This window comes from Coenobita brevimanus, chromosome 73 (assembly GCF_032717465.1).
Source record: "Coenobita brevimanus isolate Jiangsu-jjx chromosome 73, ASM3271746v2, whole genome shotgun sequence".
In the NCBI taxonomy this organism is placed as follows: Eukaryota; Metazoa; Arthropoda; class Malacostraca; order Decapoda; family Coenobitidae; genus Coenobita; species Coenobita brevimanus.
In genome coordinates, this window is record NC_137026.1 from 6,462,462 (window position 1) to 6,480,557 (window position 18,096).

General features: G+C 42.4%; 1 pseudogene; it reads left to right on the forward strand.

Annotated features, from left to right (window-relative positions):
• Window positions 1-12,420, forward strand: part of LOC145407427 (cell adhesion molecule Dscam2-like) — a 78,220-nt pseudogene extending 65,800 nt beyond the window's left edge.
• The last annotated feature ends 5,676 nt before the right edge of the window (window positions 12,421-18,096 follow it).

Consider the following 18,096-nt stretch of genomic DNA (forward strand, 5'->3'; position numbering starts at 1 on the left):
TGGGTGGTAACCATATATCCAAATTTTGGCGCCTGGTGGTTTAGTGGGTAATTGTTGCACTCCAATCGGATTGAGCTGGTGAAGGTTTACAGTATATCCAAGGGGTGGTTGGGGTTGATTGCTCAGGTAATGCCACTCAGGGATGAGTGAGGCTGGTCACTCTCATCTTAAATGTCGGGACCAACTGCCTAGCCCTGGGCTCCTACGCTCCTCATGGGGCAATGTAGGATTCGATGATGGATGGATATATATATATATATATATATATATATATATATATATATATATATATATATATATATATATATATATATATATATATATATAATACAGTCAAACCCCCGTCGTACTTATGATTTGCATCTGTAGGATGAACAAGAGCAATGGGAGGATTTTATACTTTTCTTTCCATGTTCATTCTGCTAAAACAGTTGTACTGTAATCTATGTTAATTTTCCTGATGTTTGTAACACTTGTTTCTGGAGGAAAAACAAGAGACATAGGGAGATTCTGTGCTCCTTCTCCTTCATACGAAAGGAAATCCCGGTCATGATAGGGGACTGGCCATAACTTTGTTCGTGATTCTGGATCCAAGTTTTCTTTGTTGCAGTGGACACTCCCGGAGGTGGGCAAGACTCCAGCACAGAGAGCAACGACGCCAGCTCCCCCGTGCAGCAACCCCGCCACTGCCATCAGCACCAACATCAGCAGCAAACAGCAGCGGTAGCAGCAGCAGTAGCAGCAGCAGCAGGAGGGCGTGTGGCAACTCACCCGCTGCCGGTTGTCCGCCATGCCAGGTAGTCTCAGGTAGTGGAGGCTGTGCTATGTAGGTGGAGCCTGGCTGCCGCAGCCCACCACTTCCCACAACACTATCTATCTATCTATCTATAGCCCAACGCCCTAATCCCGCAAAGGGTGGCCACAGACAAAACGCCTCCAAGTCACTCTGTCACCCACCATTTGAATCCCCTCCCCCCAACTCACCCCCCCCTCCCTCATATACCTCTCAACTCCATCCCTCCACCTCATCCTCGGTCTACCCCTCCCTCTCCCTCCCTCCACCTCACCCACATACACCCTCTTAGTCAGTCTTTCACTCTCCATCCTCTCCACATGTCCAAACCACCTCAGTGTATTTCTCCTAATCTTTTCAACCACATCCACATCTACCCCACAACGTTCCTTCACTTCTTCATTCGTCAACCTGTCCCTCCATGTCACTCCACATGCTCCTCTCAAGTAACTCATTTCCACTGCTCTCACTCTTGACTTGTTCCCCTCTTGCAAGGTCCACGCCTCGCTTCCATACGTCAGGGTAGGGATCACAATACCATCATGCAGAGACTTCTTAACTTCCATACTCACCTCCCTATTTCTCATCACTGCTTTCAGTGTGCCAACAACCTTCCTTCCCTGCTGTACCCTTTCACGTACTTCATCCCCCAAAGTTCCATCCTTACTCATCACACTACCCAAGTACTTGAATGCACTCACATTCTCCATATCCTCACCATCCAACCTCACTGCACACTCTGTGACTTCATTCCTCTCAAACACCATAACTTTACTTTTGTTTACATTAACTTTCAGCTTCCTCCTCCTACACACTGTCCCAAATTCATTCACCAAACCTTGCAACTCCCATTCATCTTCACTCAACAATACTGTATCATCAGCAAACAGCAACACCGGAAGCTTCCAAATCTCACCCTCATTCATTAGGGCCACCCCCACATCCACTGCCCTACCTTGTACCTCCTTTACGACCCCATCCATATATATATTAAACAGCCATGGAGACATTACAAACCCCTGTTTCAGTCCCACATTGAGATCAAAGAACTCACTCAGCTCACCATCCACTCGCACCGTAGCCCTAGCTCCCTCGTACATACTCTTCACAGCACTCAACAATTTCCCCTCCACTCCATATATTCTTAATACCTTCCACATACCTTTCCTATCTATTCTGTCATAAGTTTTCTCCAAGTCCATGAAGGCAGCATACACTTTCCTTCCCTTCTCTAGATACTTCTCCACTAAACATCTTAGAACAAATATCTGATCTACACACCCTTTTCCCTTCCTAAATCCCCCTTGTTCTTCTCCAACTAGCTCCTCTGTCATATGCCTAACCCTATCAATGAGTATTCTACCATATATTTTACCAGTCACACTAAGAAGGCAAATACCCCTATGGTTACCACATACTTCTCTCTCCCCTTTTCCTTTGTACAGAGGAACAATTATACCTGATTTCCAGTCCTCTGGAACCCTTCCCTCTTCCCAAGCCAATCTACACAACTTCCATATCCACTCCACAACAATCTCACCCCCATACCTAAGCATTTCACCACACACTTCATCAATTCCTGGGGCCTTTCCCAGCTTAATCTTCTTCATCGCTTCCACTACTTCCGACCTACTGATCTCTTCCTCCCTCCTCTCATCTCTTCTTCTCCCAGCCATTCCCCAACCACTTATACTCACACTGCTCTCACTCTCTACATTCAACAAATCCTCAAAGTGCTCCTTCCATCTCCTCAATTTCTCTCTCTTCTCCACCAACAATCTATTATTCCTATCTTTCACTCCCCTACTATTTCCCCTTTCACACTGCCTTACTTTCTTTACCTCCTTCCAAAACAATTTCTTACTCTCCCTCCATTTCACACTCAGATTCCTCCCAAACTCTTCATCCACTTTCTTCTTACTCTCCTTCACCAGTCTCTTAACCTCCCTTCTCCTGCTCACATATACCTCTCTCTTCTCTCTCTCATCTTCTCCCCTACCTCTACTCGCCAACCATTCACCATATGCCTTCTTCTTTTGTTCCACAGCTCGTTTCACCTCATCATTCCACCATGCTGTCCCTTGCACACCCTTGCATCTCCTCCTCACTCCACAAACCGCCTCACATGCTGCGCTTATCTCTTCCGTGAATATCTTACATACGTCTTCCACCCCTTCCATCTGCTCTAGCTCATACCTTCCCAATCTTTCTTCCACTATGCTCTTATACTCTGTCCTCTTCTCACTATCTTGCAATTTCTCCACTCTTCTCACAGGAGCTGTTTCCTCCTGTCTTCCCCTTCGCCTCCTCAACCACTTTCTTTGCAGCTCTACCTTGGCCATCACTAAGTGATGGTCCGAGACTCCATTCCCCCACCCTCTCCACACCCTTGCATCCAACACTTGTCTTCTCATTCGCTCATCCACACACACGTAGTCTATCATTGCCTTTCTTTCAACAAGTTCACCATCCATCCTCCTCATTACTCTCCATGTATACCGGTGGATCATCTTATGACGAAAGTAGGTGTTGGCTATTGCCAACCCCTTACCAGCACAGATGTCCACCAAAGCACTACCATTCCCATCTACTTCTGCTGGCACACCCCACTGACCAACCACTCCATCCACTCGTACATTCCCGACTTTGCCATTCATGTCTCCAATCAACAGCACTCTCTCGCTCCTCTCAAACTTGTCCATACATGCTTCTACTCTCGCCCAAAACTCATCTTTCACTCTTGCCACTCGATCCTCTGTTGGAGCATACACACATACAATCGCCCATGCTTGTATACCTACTTTCATCCTCACCCATACAATCCTTGCACCCACTGTTCCATACTCTCTTATATTCTCCTTCCACTTCTTGCTTATCATCAGACATACTCCCTCTCTTGCCCTCTCATTCTCACTGACTCCCGCACATATACCTACACCGTATTCCCATTCTCTCATCCTTTCACCTTACCATTTAGTTTCAGTCAATCCACATATATCCACTTTTGCATCCTCAAGCACCTGGACAATCTCTCTCTTTCACTTCATCATTCACTCCTCTCACATTCCACGTTCCTACTCTCAGAATGTCCTTTGTCCGTTCCTTAGTCGTCAACGTATGGTCCGTCCGGGTCCGAGGCGCTTTATTTGCTTTTTTAGTTAGTTCTTTTTACGGGGTGGGGCACTAACCCACCACCAACCCTTTTAGTCGCCTCGTACGACAAGCAGGGATACTGGGGGAGTATTCTTGAAACCCCCTACCCCCTCACCCGCTGCCGGTTGTCCGCCATGCCAGGTAGTCTCAGGTAGTGGAGGCTGTGCTATGTAGGTGGAGCCTGGCTGCCGCAGCCCACCACTTCCCACAACACACACCTTCCTATTAATCCCCTCCCCTTGCCACGCACTCATCCACTCCCTCAGCCTCACTCCAGTTGCCTTTCCTTCTCTACTTATCCTTTTTTTCCACCTTTGGGTCGAGTCCACACGAGAAGCGAGAGGGTGTGAATGAGCAGAGACCAGACAAGGCTGGCGTTAATAATTTTTTTGATCCATTCGTCTTCCGTTGCATTGTAATAAATATTCGTCATTATGCTCGGTATTTGATGCATCCCACACAGAGGGTATGGTCGAAATGCCACTGCCCGCACCGGCCAAAGTGAGAAAAATTACCTGTCAGCTTTTATAGTTTGCCCTCAGGTGGGCTTGTGTTCCCGTCCACACCCACTCGCTGTCAGTGTGGCCTTTTTATGAGTTACAGTGATGCAAATTATGATGATGATATTAGCAAAGTGGCCATCCTTCCCAAGCTGGTTTATTTATTAGCTTTACAAGATGTCTATATTTCTACAATGATATTATTAGGTTTTTATCATTTCTGAACCCAGTGAAATCCAAACAGTAACAAAGAAACACCTTTTGCCCTGTAGTATATGTCTTTCACCCTCAGCACCTCTCTTTAGTAATGGTAAATTGTTAGATGGAAACTTACAAGACTTTCCTTATTATAAACTTGAATCTAGACTTAATGGAAGGGAGGTGATTACGAATATCTTCAGCACTCACCACTGTATATAAAGCCGTTCAGTTAAGACATTCTGCCTTAACATACTTGGGGTTTCATTATCTCGGGACTTACCTTAGAACAGGGGTTCTTAACCTGGGGTCCATGGACTCTTTGGGGGGTCCGTGAAGGTCAGAATAATTGAGAACAATTTAGCGAGATTGAGTGATGCCGTTAGGCATCATTAACTTAAAACAAAAACGAACAAACAAACTCGAAGTCTTGAAGAATTCTGGTGTTCGTTGACACAAGCCTACCCTCGTCTGGTAAAGCGAGCTATGGGTGCTGTGATTCAGTTTGCAACTACATACCTTTGTGAGTCAGGGATTTCAGTGCTTGTTTCAATCAAAATGAAAAGTCGAAATCAACTGGATGTCAACGATGACATGCGTGTTGCCTTGTCAAAGACCACTCCACAATTTCATCTTATTCAAGCCAAACAGCAACAACAACTCTCTCACTGAAATGAACCTTTGAGCGACTTAAAGTTTTGTTTTGTTTAATTTGCTCAAGTTTGATGTATTTCATTTTTTCGAGTGGCCATTAGTTTTTGCATGAAAAAGAGTGAGAAACATAATTCTTTGTAAAGACTGTTTTATACTTTGTGATACACTGCGTGAGGTAGTTTTCAATAAAATAATGTATATTCATTGCATGCAGAATGCTGCGTTTGTGCTTATGTGCATTTTTGTAGGGAAGGGGTTCATAGCGTTCACCAGATTCTCGAAGAGGTCCGTGACTCAAAAAAGGTTAAGAACCACTGCCTTAGAAAGATATTATCTCTCTTGTAAAATCTGCTTCCAAGAGATTAGGTGTGCTAAGCCGACTCCGTGCCTTCTTTATCCCTGCACAACTGTTGACTTGATATACGGGTTTTATTCCCCCCACCCCACCCTGTGTACAGTACAGCTCTTCTCAACAAGGCTGAGTCAAAGGCTTTTCGTCTCATTAACTCTCCCCCTCTTACTGGCTCCCTTCAGCCTCTGCCTCTTCGCCGCACTGTTGCATCCATATCTCTTTTCTATTGCTACATCATGATCACTGTTCCTCTGAACTGTCTGTTTGAATTCCTCCACCTCTGCGAAAGGTGCGTAGCATCCGTCTAGCAACAAACTCTTATCTCTTCTCTGTTCAACTCTCTAATGCAAGAGTTAACCGTTACTCCCAGTCCTTCATGTATGCAACAGATCAACTCTGGAATTGCCTCCCCCTGTCTTTATTTCCTACTGCCCACGATCTCCATTCTTCTAAACTTAGTGTGTCCAGGTATCTCGAAATGAGCAGATCCTGAATCTGGCTCTCTGTTATTTTGTTTTTTTTTATTTTCTTGGAGGGAACAATCTCGCTGGCTCCTGGCCTTTGGTTCCTTTTTTTTTGCATAAAAGAAAGCCTCAACAATAGTATATACACCTGTTTAACACCCATCTAGCTTTCCTCACAGTCTACACAGCTATCTGAGGTAAGACACAGCAGCTTTAACTCCACACAGCTACGGTATCCAGCTAAAACACTAAATAAGGCTCTGTGTCACTCGAGGGGTACTTCTTCCGCCTGGCATTATCCATAATATAGCGTCCCTGTATCATTATCATTCATCCTTGACCCTTTCAGACCGGTGACTTATTGTCAGTTAATTTCCGGGGCTGATAGGCAATTATAGTTAATTTTAGGAAGGCTACTCGTGCTGAAGGGGTCATTGAAGGCTTTAACTAACTCCTGTATGAAGAGTCCCCAGCGATTAGAGTTGGCAAGCAAAAAATACATAATGGAAAAATAATGATAATGACAATAATAATAATAATAATAATAATAATAATAATAATAATAATAAAAATATGATATAATGAAAATAATGAAAATGCAGCTGCTGCTTCTGCTGATAATAATAATAATAATAATAATCATCATCATCATCATCATCATCTTCATCATTATCATCATCATCATCATGAAAAATGATAATAATGAAATTAATAATGAAGATAATGATAGTAGTAGTAGTAGTAGTAGTAGTAGTAGTAGTGGTAGTAGTTGTAGTAGTAGCAGTAGTAGTAGTAGTAGTTGTAGTAGTAGTAGTAGTAGTAGTAGTAGTAGTAGTAATAATAATAATAATAATAATAATAATAATAATGATAATAACAATGAAAATAATAATAATAATGGTAAGAATAATAATAATGAAAATAATAATTATAATTATAATTATTATTATAATTATTATTATTATAATAATAATGAAAATAGTAACGAAAATAATAATGAAGATATAATATTAATAATCTATCTATCTATCTATATACCTAGGCTGCTTCCCCCAAGGAAAGGGAGGTAGCCGAGACAGGACGACACACCCCCCATTAACTCATCCATTCAAACACATTCATTCCCATCTTAGCCCCAAAGGGGAGAACGGACAGATCCTCACCGCACCACACCGCACAAGGGTCAACTGCGCAATGCAATCAGTGACATCCGAAGCAGGGCCCGACAGCAGAACTGGTTTACCCCTGCCACATCATAACAGACCCATCCCCTTACCCGCACCTGACCTGACTAGCTGATCAGACCAAATTGCGGGAGAATATCCCTTCAGGGCTGCGTCATCACTTATTCATTCACAATTTCTCTCCATTTATTTCTGTCACGCACAGCCACTCTTCCTTGCTCAACAAACATCCCTCTCGCATCCAACGCTCTCTTCACACTGTCCATCCATCCTATTCGTGGTCTTCCTCTCAGCCTTACACCTCTCATATCAGATCTAGTTATCTTTTTCACCAATCGCTCATTATCCATTCTCTCCATATGCCCAAACCATCGCAACACCCTCTGCTCAACTCTACCAGCCATCTCCCGAACAACTCCAGTTCTCCTTCGCACTTCATCATTTCGCACCCGATCCATACGCGTCACTCCACACATACTCCTCAGACACCTCATCTCCATTACATTCAAAATTATTATTATTATTATTATTATTATTATTATTATTATAAATATGATAATAATGATAATAAAAATAATCATAATAATAGTGATAATAATAAAAATAATAATGATAATAATAATAATAATAATAATAATAATAATAATAATAGAGACAATAACAGTAACAATCATCATCATCATCATAAAATAATAATGAAAAATAAATCACAGCAACAGTATAATCACATTCCCTATATCGGTAGTCCTTGGTTCGTATTCTCGCCGACTGAGGAAGTTCCCCAACACCTTCTTCCTTGTAGCCCAACACTGGCAGGTGGTTAGTGGCGTGGTAGCACTGGCAGGTGGTTAGTGGCGTGGTAACACTGGCAGGTGGTTAGTGGCGTGGTAACACTGGCAGGTGGTTAGTGGCGTGGTAACACTGGCAGGTGGTTAGTGGCGTGGTAACACTGGCAGGTGGTTAGTGGCGTGGTAACACTGGCAGGTGGTTAGTGGCGTGGTAACACTGGCAGGTGGTTAGTGGCGTGGTAACACTGGCAGGTGGTTAGTGGCGTGGTAACACTGGCAGGTGGTTAGAATGAGTATGAGAAAGGAGGACGGTAAAAAAGAGTTGGAAAAAAGAAACAAAGAGGAGGAGGATTTAAAAGAATATTCAAATGAGAAGAATAAAAAATAGCATAAGAAAAGAGGAGGCGAAAAAAGAAGTATTAAAAGAAGAGGAGACTTTAGCCATCATCCACTTCTCTCTTCCTTCCACCACACTGCTTAGATAACCTGTCACGCCTCTTGCTGGCCTCACAGATTACATTTTTTTCTTTTTTTTAGACTTTCCATCTTGGACCTAATAACCTTAGAGAAAAAATAACTAATGCCCCGTCCACACGAGCGGCAATGTCCTGGCGGGCACTGCCTTCTGAGCGTATATCCCTCGCTTCTTTAGCAGTGTTACTAGATCCATCAGTTCCCGGCGGGCTGTGGCCACTACCGGGCATACCTGCTTTGTTGTCCACACGGCAGACCGGGCAGTGGTTGGGCAGTCGAAGTAGGTCAAGAAATTATAATCTCTGTCTGTTAACATCAGGCATTATTTATCTTAACCCTCTCGCGCACAGTAAGTTTCAGTAAGTTTCCGGCGCACGACTTTATCTGCGAAGCTGCACGGCCCGGCTGCCCGCGAGCGGCAAATAACACGCATTCTCTCCTTATTTTCGCCACCCAAACATCAATATACTGCCATGAAACCTATGTCATCTTATTCGTCGATGTTTGTTCTAGCTGATAAGCACCACAAAAAAAACAGGAAAACACAAATAAAACAACATTAGGCAGCCGTGAATAAAATTTCGCTACATCACGTTCACTTCCCAACATCACCATTCGAGTGTTTTCCGTCATACAGGAAAATGTTATTAAAAGTTTTGATAGAGAATTTCATCAGCTTTCTAAAGAGACAAATCCGGTGTTGATATGATTTGTAGTTTTCGAGAAAATAGCCAAAAACTGAAAGCCATTTTTGAACAAAAATCAAGGAGCTCTATTATGGAAATTTTCTCGCAGTTGTTATGTTTTTATTGCATAATATTATGCAGAATTTCACCAGCTTTCTAATGAGCACCTCTTGGTTTCCATACGCCCCAAAGTTCTCGAGTAAATCGCCAAAAACGACTGGGAACTCACGTCCGTATGTCACTTTCGTGATGTGGGCACAGCATATGCAATATTCCCGCCTACGTAACAACGAATTCTTATCATAGATATTACATTGTTATGTCGAGTACATACGTAGAATTTACTGCTCTTTATCATGGTTCTTATAGGAAATAGATACGTTCAATAATTTTCGAGTAATTGGCCGACAAAGTGAGAGTACTCCTCCAAGCGCTTTCGACTTTACCGAAAGTCTGTTCCCCCAACTTTTCCAACAGAAAATGCTCCCAGAGGCTTATATTCTGCAAATGAACATACGTAGAATTTACTGCTCTTTATCATGGTTCTTACGGGAAATCGATACGTCCAATAGTTTTGGAGTAATTGGACTACAAATGTAGAATATGCTTCCCCACCTGCACGCGAGATAAAAAACACTCTTTCCCTACCTCACCCACGGCTACATATTTTCGCTCGTTGTTTTATTATTTTCTTTTTTACTCAAAGTATACACGTAAAATATCATAAGGTTTTTGATTGTGCTGTCAGAAACTCGACATGACCACTAGTCTTTTTGCCAGGTTCTGACAAAGAAGCTGAACTTTCTTCCATCTCATGTGTGTGTATGTAAAAAACATTATTTATATGTGTAAAAAATATTGAACTATAGAAATAGGTCAATATACAGATCAACAAAATACGGATAACTCACTTCCTCCAGAGGTGTTGAGATGCTGGCAGTAGCTTGAAGATGAGGAGTTATGTAGTGTGTGAGCGTGTGCATGTGTGGGTGAGCGTGTGCATGTGTGGGTGAGCGTGTGCGTGTGGGTGAGCGTGTGCATGTGGGTGAGCGTGTGGGTGTGGGTGAGTGTGTGTGCGCGTGTGTGTGTCTGTGGCTGCGGCGTATTTTCTTCTTTCCTTGCGATACATTTGCCTAAAACACACACGATCCACACAATAGATTTCTCCACGAACATTCGCTGCACAACATACGTATGTATATGTGCTGTGGCATATTTCTTGTCTCTGACACTTGCACTTTGTTTTAGCAAAGTCAGTGAATGCATGAAATATTTCTCTGTGAACACTCACTGCGACTCTATTGTACTGGCACTCACCACACTCCTTCACGAACACCCGCAGCATGTTTGACATATATTTCACACAATTCCATACGCATTTTCACTACCAGAATCACAATAATTCCATCACTAAACACCTCTAATTCTTCCTTCCCGACTATAAAAACTGTATGTGATGCCTGCCCCATTCCACACTATGATACCATAATTTCACCAAGCCAGCCACAATATCTTTCACACAAAATACACTTTAGGCATTGGCTTCATTATATACGTATTTGTAATCGCCCCATGGGCCTTGGGGAGGGCGAGAGGTGAAACCCTGCAACAGTGAACACGCATATCGGCTCGTAGGCCTAACGCTTCATAACGGACACAATTCCTTTTCGTGACATATATCTATGTTCCATCGACAATATCACATACAAATATGCTCATAAATATTGCAATATCACACTGAGTCCATAGGGGCTTCGGCTCAGGAAGGAGGGGGAGAATTAGTAGGAGTTTAAAGGGACTGAAGACACAACACAACCCACCGCCTGGCTGCTTGGAAGAGACTGAGGTATACTGCTACGTGCTGGGCCCACTGAGGCAGCTCAGTGTTGCCAATGCCTTATCATTGGAAAGCGCTATACTCGCTACAATTCATCAAAATGTGACGCAATTTCGCCAGAAACTTAATTTTTGGCTAATTTTTTTGTGCTTAGGAACGCGATTAGAGTGACTGATCAAATTGAGAAAATCCACATGTCACGCGAATCGCGTGACTGTGCCTGAGAGGTATCGAGGGGAAATAATAATAATAATAATTTCCCATAGTGCCTTTTCTCCATAACTAGACCTAAAAATCTCATCCCTTGATCGTAAATACTGGATTGTCTATCTATCTATCTATCGCCAGACGCCTCAATCCCGTTTGGGGTGGCCACAAACAAATCGCCTCCAAGTCGCCCTGTCCCCCGCCATTTCACTCCCCTGCTCCCAACTCACACCCCCCTCTCTCATATACTTCTCCACCCCATCTCTCCATCTCATCCTCGGCCTCCCCCTCCCTCTTTCTCCCTCCACCTCACTCACATACACTCTCTTCGTCAGTCTTTCCCCCTCCATCCTCTCCACATGGCCAAACCACCTCAGTGTGTTCCTCATAACGCTTCCTATCACATCCACATCAACACCACAACGCTCCTTTATATCCTCATTCGTCAGCCTGTCTCTCCATGTGACTCCACAGGCTCCTCTTAAATAACTCATTTCCACGGCTCTCACTCTTGACTTGTGTCCTTCCAACAATGTCCAAGCTTCACTTCCGTACGTTAGAGTTGGTATCACAATACTGTCATGTAGTAACTTTTTCACTTCCATGCTCACTTACTGGATTGTAATAAGAGATTAACACTAACTTGTAATCTAGTCACAAAGAAGTGCTAAAGAAAGTATGTGTAGCCATAGCATTGTCCTTTTCACCCACTTAACTACGTGAAATAAGTTGGAAAAGAACGAAAATCTGGGCCAAGTTAGGGTGAAAGGAGCACAGCAGATGAAATATGGTGTTAAGTATTTAGGTGTGGTCGTGTTAAGGTGTGTTAAGGCAGGTATCTATCCATCCACAGAGCCCGGAGTAAGTCTTCCTCGAGTGATACTTCAACTCTCACTCCTCCTCGACCCATCCACCCACCCTCGGCCTTCTCAGATTCGCGGGAACTGAGTGAGGCGGAGTGCGACCGTGAGATGTTCAAGGAGGAGGATGGGAGGGCTCGAGATCCTGCTTCCTCGAGTAGTAGGGACGTGGAGGAGAGCATCAAGGCGGAGCTGGAGGAGCTGCTTCACAGGTACGAGCACCAGCAGCAGCGGGAGGAGCAGAAGAAGCAGCAGCAGGAGGAGAAGTGACGACCCGCAGAGAAGAATCCTTACACTATCAACGTATAGCAATGATGAGAACACACGATATACTCTGTTCACTTTCACTTGGATGAAAATTGCCATTTCTGTAGCTTGAGTGATGAGGTGCGACAGTAAATTAACACTATGTGGTGCTAATCACCAAGAACTACTGTGGAATGAATCTACTGTATATGCACAACACCGTCTTTTTCTGCCACTGAGCTCCGTGAAATACGCTGCAAAAAAGAAGAAAATCTGGGCCAAGTTCAGGTGAAGAGACTATGGTTCTCTTGTTGCTCCCAGCCACTGCCAACACACACACACACACACACACACACACACACACACACACTATATAAAACCCATTGGACAGGATCGCTTTTGCCCCTTGCATCCGCTCATATGTTATGTTCCTGACACCGACAAACAACGTTATTAAAGCCAGGAAGAAATTTTGATGGTGAAGGGGTTAACGAAGACTACGCCAGACCTCTATAGTTGGAAAAGAAAGAAAAAAAACAGAAAAATGAGAGAGGAAAAGGAAAAAGAGAAAAAAGAATTAAGAAAATGTGGTGAAGGAAAGAGAATAAGGGAAGCAAAGGAAAGTCGTGGGAATAAATGACTCAAGAGTAACGCAGTGATTGGCTAGAGACACTCACAGAACGGCAGACTCAAAGACATAAAATTAACTTTCTATTTTCACTGCGTCTGCGTCACACTTAGGGCATGTCCGTCACTGCCCTCCATCCCTGGCAAAGTAGCTAAAAGTAGCGTCCTAGGCCAGAGATACCGAGCCTCTCAGCTTAGAAATATTAACAAGGAGAGGAAAGAGAGGTGAAGAGGTGAACTGCTACATGATTTGGTCCTTGAATGCATATGGGACTCACTGATGCCTTCAACAAGACTGCTCAACCTCCTTAACAACTTTGAATAAGTGACTCATTTTTACACACAATTCTATCTTTCACTCTTACACGATGCTTCTCTCGATATATTTCAAGGCTGTGTTACCGACGTCATTTTTGTCACCGTAAACGAAAATAGACAAGAATATTCGTGTGATGTGTGACGTAAGTATGTGTATGTTTATATGTTGTCATGGTTACTGAGTCAATGGATCTTGTAAAAAAAATTATATACAGTACATTGCACAGTTTCAATAAACATCCCATCCATTTTAGACAATAAAGAGATTTCTGTTTTACCTCTATATGCAATACTATCACGATCACTATACCCTTTTGACTCTAACTTGGACTAAATTTATCATCTCCGCCTTGAATGCTGAGTTGTAACAACAGTAGTAGAATATGATGCTAGTCAAGCAGAAGTGCTGTCGTAAGCATGTTCAGCTGTAGTGCTATCCTTTTCAGTCACCGAGAAATGTGAAGCTAATTGCAAAAAGATGAAAAATTTGGGCCAAGTTAGAGTAAAGTTGTGTACGTTCTTCACCAGCCTCGGGGAAAGGGAAGTGGTGGACAAGATTAGAGATAGACCAGGAGAGATATTGGTGTCCCCCCCACACACATACATACACACTACTGAACCACCATCATCCATTACTTTGCCCATACACCAACCCTATCTTCCACCATCCTCTCGATAGGGGCGTAAAGAAATTAGTATATAATCATGATCATCATCCAATCCTACGTTGCCCCATGAGGAGCGTAGAAGCCCTGGGCTAGACAGTTGGTCCTGACATTTAAGATGAGAGTGACCAACCTCACTCATCTCTGAGTGGCATTACGTGAACAATAAACCCTAACCACCCCTTGGATATAAACCTTCACCGGCTCAATCCGATTGGAGCACAATAATTACCCACTAAACCACCAGGCGCCAGAATTTGGTTAAATGGTTACCACCCAGCGTAGTAAATAGTTTCCTGGTGTACAGGAAACTATTTGGCTTGTCACTCAGTGTAGAGTCACCTACAGGCAGAAGAAAGAGGAAAGAATGAAGCAAAGAAAGACAGAAGAGGGAGTATAAAGTCATCCGTAGGCAGAAGGACGAGGAAAGAATGAAGGAAAGAAAGATAGAAGAAGATGGAAGGAAAGAAGGATGGAGGAGAGGACAGGGCAGACACCCGAGAGCAGCACTACATTGAGTGAGTGGATGGTGAGCCCCCCCACCTACCACAAAATAGTACATATAAATCACAATATCTTGATGACAATAGTAAAGTTGGCTATAGCTGAGAATATTATTGGTACTGTATTTTGGTTTATCATATAGAAGTGGTACACCAAGTTAAAATATTACCTGATGGTACTTTGGCTTATGGAATAGTATATCTGTGAGGTGAGGCCAGGATTCCAGGGACTTGAATGGTGAGTGAATGGGTGTGTGGCCCATTTCACTGGGTGAGCTGCTGTTTACATCTCCCATTATCATATTCTTTTCCTTTTCTTACCGTCTCGACCCTGCCTCACCCTACCTGCAAGTGGAAAAGAGGTATGATGGTGATGATGATGATGATGATGATGAGTAGGGGGAGGAGAAAGAGGAGGACGAGGACGAGGAGAAGGAGAAGGAGAATCACCACAACGATGATGATGGTGATAATGGTAACTTCCTACAAACCAGGATTGGGCCGCACAAACACACTTACGAACCATTTCCTGTCGTAAGTGGGATTGTGAATTGCAGGAAGGGCAAGGAGGCTGTCCAATCTGCCTCTGTCTCCTGTCCTAAAATATATATCTGCCTCTGTATCCTGTCCTAAAATATATCTGCCTCTGTCTCCTGTCCTAAAATATATCTGCCTCTGTCTCCTGTCCTAAAATATATCTGCCTCTGTCTCCTGTCCTAAAATATATCTTAATTACGAAGCGACAAATACAATAGGTTATCATTATTTTCTACAGGACGATCAGGGAAAGGAGTGAAAATAATATCTTCCCTTGTCTAATACTTCCTGTATAAAAAAAAATATCTTAATTACGACAGGAATTCGATCCTAAGTGTGTTTGAGAATGGTAAGGCTCCGATAACTGACTGGTAGCTGAGAGAGAGAGAGAGAGAGAGAGAGAGAGAGAGAGAGAGAGAGAGAGAGAGAGAGAGAGACAGACAGACAGACAGACAGACAGACAGAGACAGACAGACAGACAGAGAGACGCAATATTCTTAGAGGTACTTAGGAAAGCCTGTATTGTACACTCATGATCACTAATCTCTGACCAGAGGGATAGCCAAAGTCGTGGCCAGACTTGGCTACATCATCAGACACGCTCAACCATCGTTCCAGAAAGGTTTACTGCTTTAATGAACAATGTTCTAAGCATCAGTGAAACACTTTCTTTTCACATATTATATTACTTTTTCAAGTAATACATACTGTATATGCATTTTAAGAAATAGACGTGAAAGTTGGTCATTGCTGTTATTATTAGCGTGTAATGAGTGCATGATGCTATTTGACATTCATATTGTTTTTATTATTATTATTATTATTATTATTATTATTATTATTATTTTTATTATTTATTATTAATCTTTATTATTTCACTGACCTATTTCTTGAGATGAACCTTTGACCGAGCTGTTGATATGGTAGAGGAGAAATATCCGCGCCTACCACTGCAGCCGGCATCCACACAACATATTCTAAGAATGCTTTATAATACTGTACTGATATCTGATAAAAACCTACCATTACTTGCTACTCTGAACTTTTTTTTTTTTTTTTTAAATAATAGGCCCCGTCACCATCCAGTGGGAATGGTTGCTCTATTCCTACGCGACGTCCTAGCTGCATGCCATCTCTGGTCAAAATGTGTGCCAGTTAATGCCGTTAATTCATAAATGATTATATATTATATGATGCCAATACCCACATATAGTGGCTAATAGTTAATTTACTTGATGGAAATTGCCCACTTGCAGAGTGATTGAAAAAAATGTCTGTCCTTGTCAATAACCGCAGATTACTATATTATGGAAAAGAAACCATAAAAATATGGTAATATCAGAGATATGAGGAGCAGAACGCTTCAGATCACCTGGTTACAGATCTTTGCCCCGCCCACTAGTGCAGAGGCTGTGTTCGAATGCGTGGCTCGTGTGTGGTCATAACACTGCCCGCCACGCGTCTCTGGTCAGAGACAGGTAATCATGAGTGTACCTCCTCTAGTAAGGAAGCTTCCTAACACCTTTTCCTCAGCGACTTATTCTTTCTCTCTTTTGTAAAAAAAACACTTCATGATTAAGAGAACAAAATTGTCGTAGATGTTATCTTAACCCGTCACGTCCCGAGGTTTTCCGCACCTATGACATCCCCCAGTCCCGAGCCTTTTTGGAAAAAAATTTTTTTTGCTAAAACTTCCGCTTAGGTCGAGAAACGAAGGAAAATCACAAAGAAAGTGGTTCCCGCAGTCTAGAAGTGGTCCGTACAGGTGCGGTTCCCCCCGGCAGGTGTGGTGTTCTGTAATGGGCAGGATATGCGTTTACGTTTTCTATGGTAAGGAATAATGGGAGAAACAACACACAACACCTCTATATTTATTGAATTTGAACTAATAAACAATAACAGTAACAATATAATGGATTTCAGACACATATATATGAAAAATAAGCATTGTACCATCGCGCGAGCATAGCGAGTTTGGTCTGAGTCGTAACATGCTATATGCTAAGTGTCTGGTATGAGTCAACCTATCATTTTTTCTACTTGTATACTTCTGTTTCAATGACATTTTACCAATTACAACTGTTTGTAAGTGTTTTCAGATGTTTTCATTCATTATGATGACATGCAGCATAAGTATAGCGCACATCAGCTTAGTAAGCGCACTCGCTAGGACTCGTATTTCAACATACCGAATTGTTTTATCACTTTCCAATTATTTTCCCCTTTACATAGAACCTTTCCTCCACGACTGTAAAGGTTTTCAATTATTTTCATTCATTACGAGGGCATTTAGCGATATGCTAGCGCATATTCACGTAGCAACCACGATCTCAAACACTCGTGTTTCATCATCTACTTTATTTATTCACTCCAATTATAATTTCCCACTTACATTACACACGTTTACACCCCTATAATGCACTGTACATACTTACTGCCATTATTTATTCAAGTGAGCGTGAGAATATAGCATGAAAATACCCTCGCAAGGAATGTTTCGACCAACATAATACTCACACACTTATATACTAATTCTTCACATATATTACACACTTTACCACTTGCTGACTTTTATTTTCACTAATACGTGCCTTATTCATTCAACTGAGCGTCAGGAAATCGCATCTCTATACACACGCTATGAATATTTGACTTAGAATATATATCAGCACTTACAATAATTTGAACTTATACCCGTAAGAATTTCCAATAATAATAATTATATAATTACGGGCCGTATTTATTGCACTGAGCGACAGAATATCGCATCATAAAACCCTCGCTATGTAAGTTTCAACTTAGGGCAGATTTATATACTTACATACAATGTTTGCACTTATGTTCTACCCGTATGCACTTAATACTAATATTTGGAGATCAACATGACTGATAATTTCACTGAGCGTCTGTCTGTCGCATTTACCTCATAATTTCTGCGTCCTTTCGCATTCACACCATATTAGAATTGCATCAACATGTGATATTCACTGAAACATGGGTGAATACAGAGACCCACGTCACACTGCACGCACTCATAGCGGGTGTCCTTC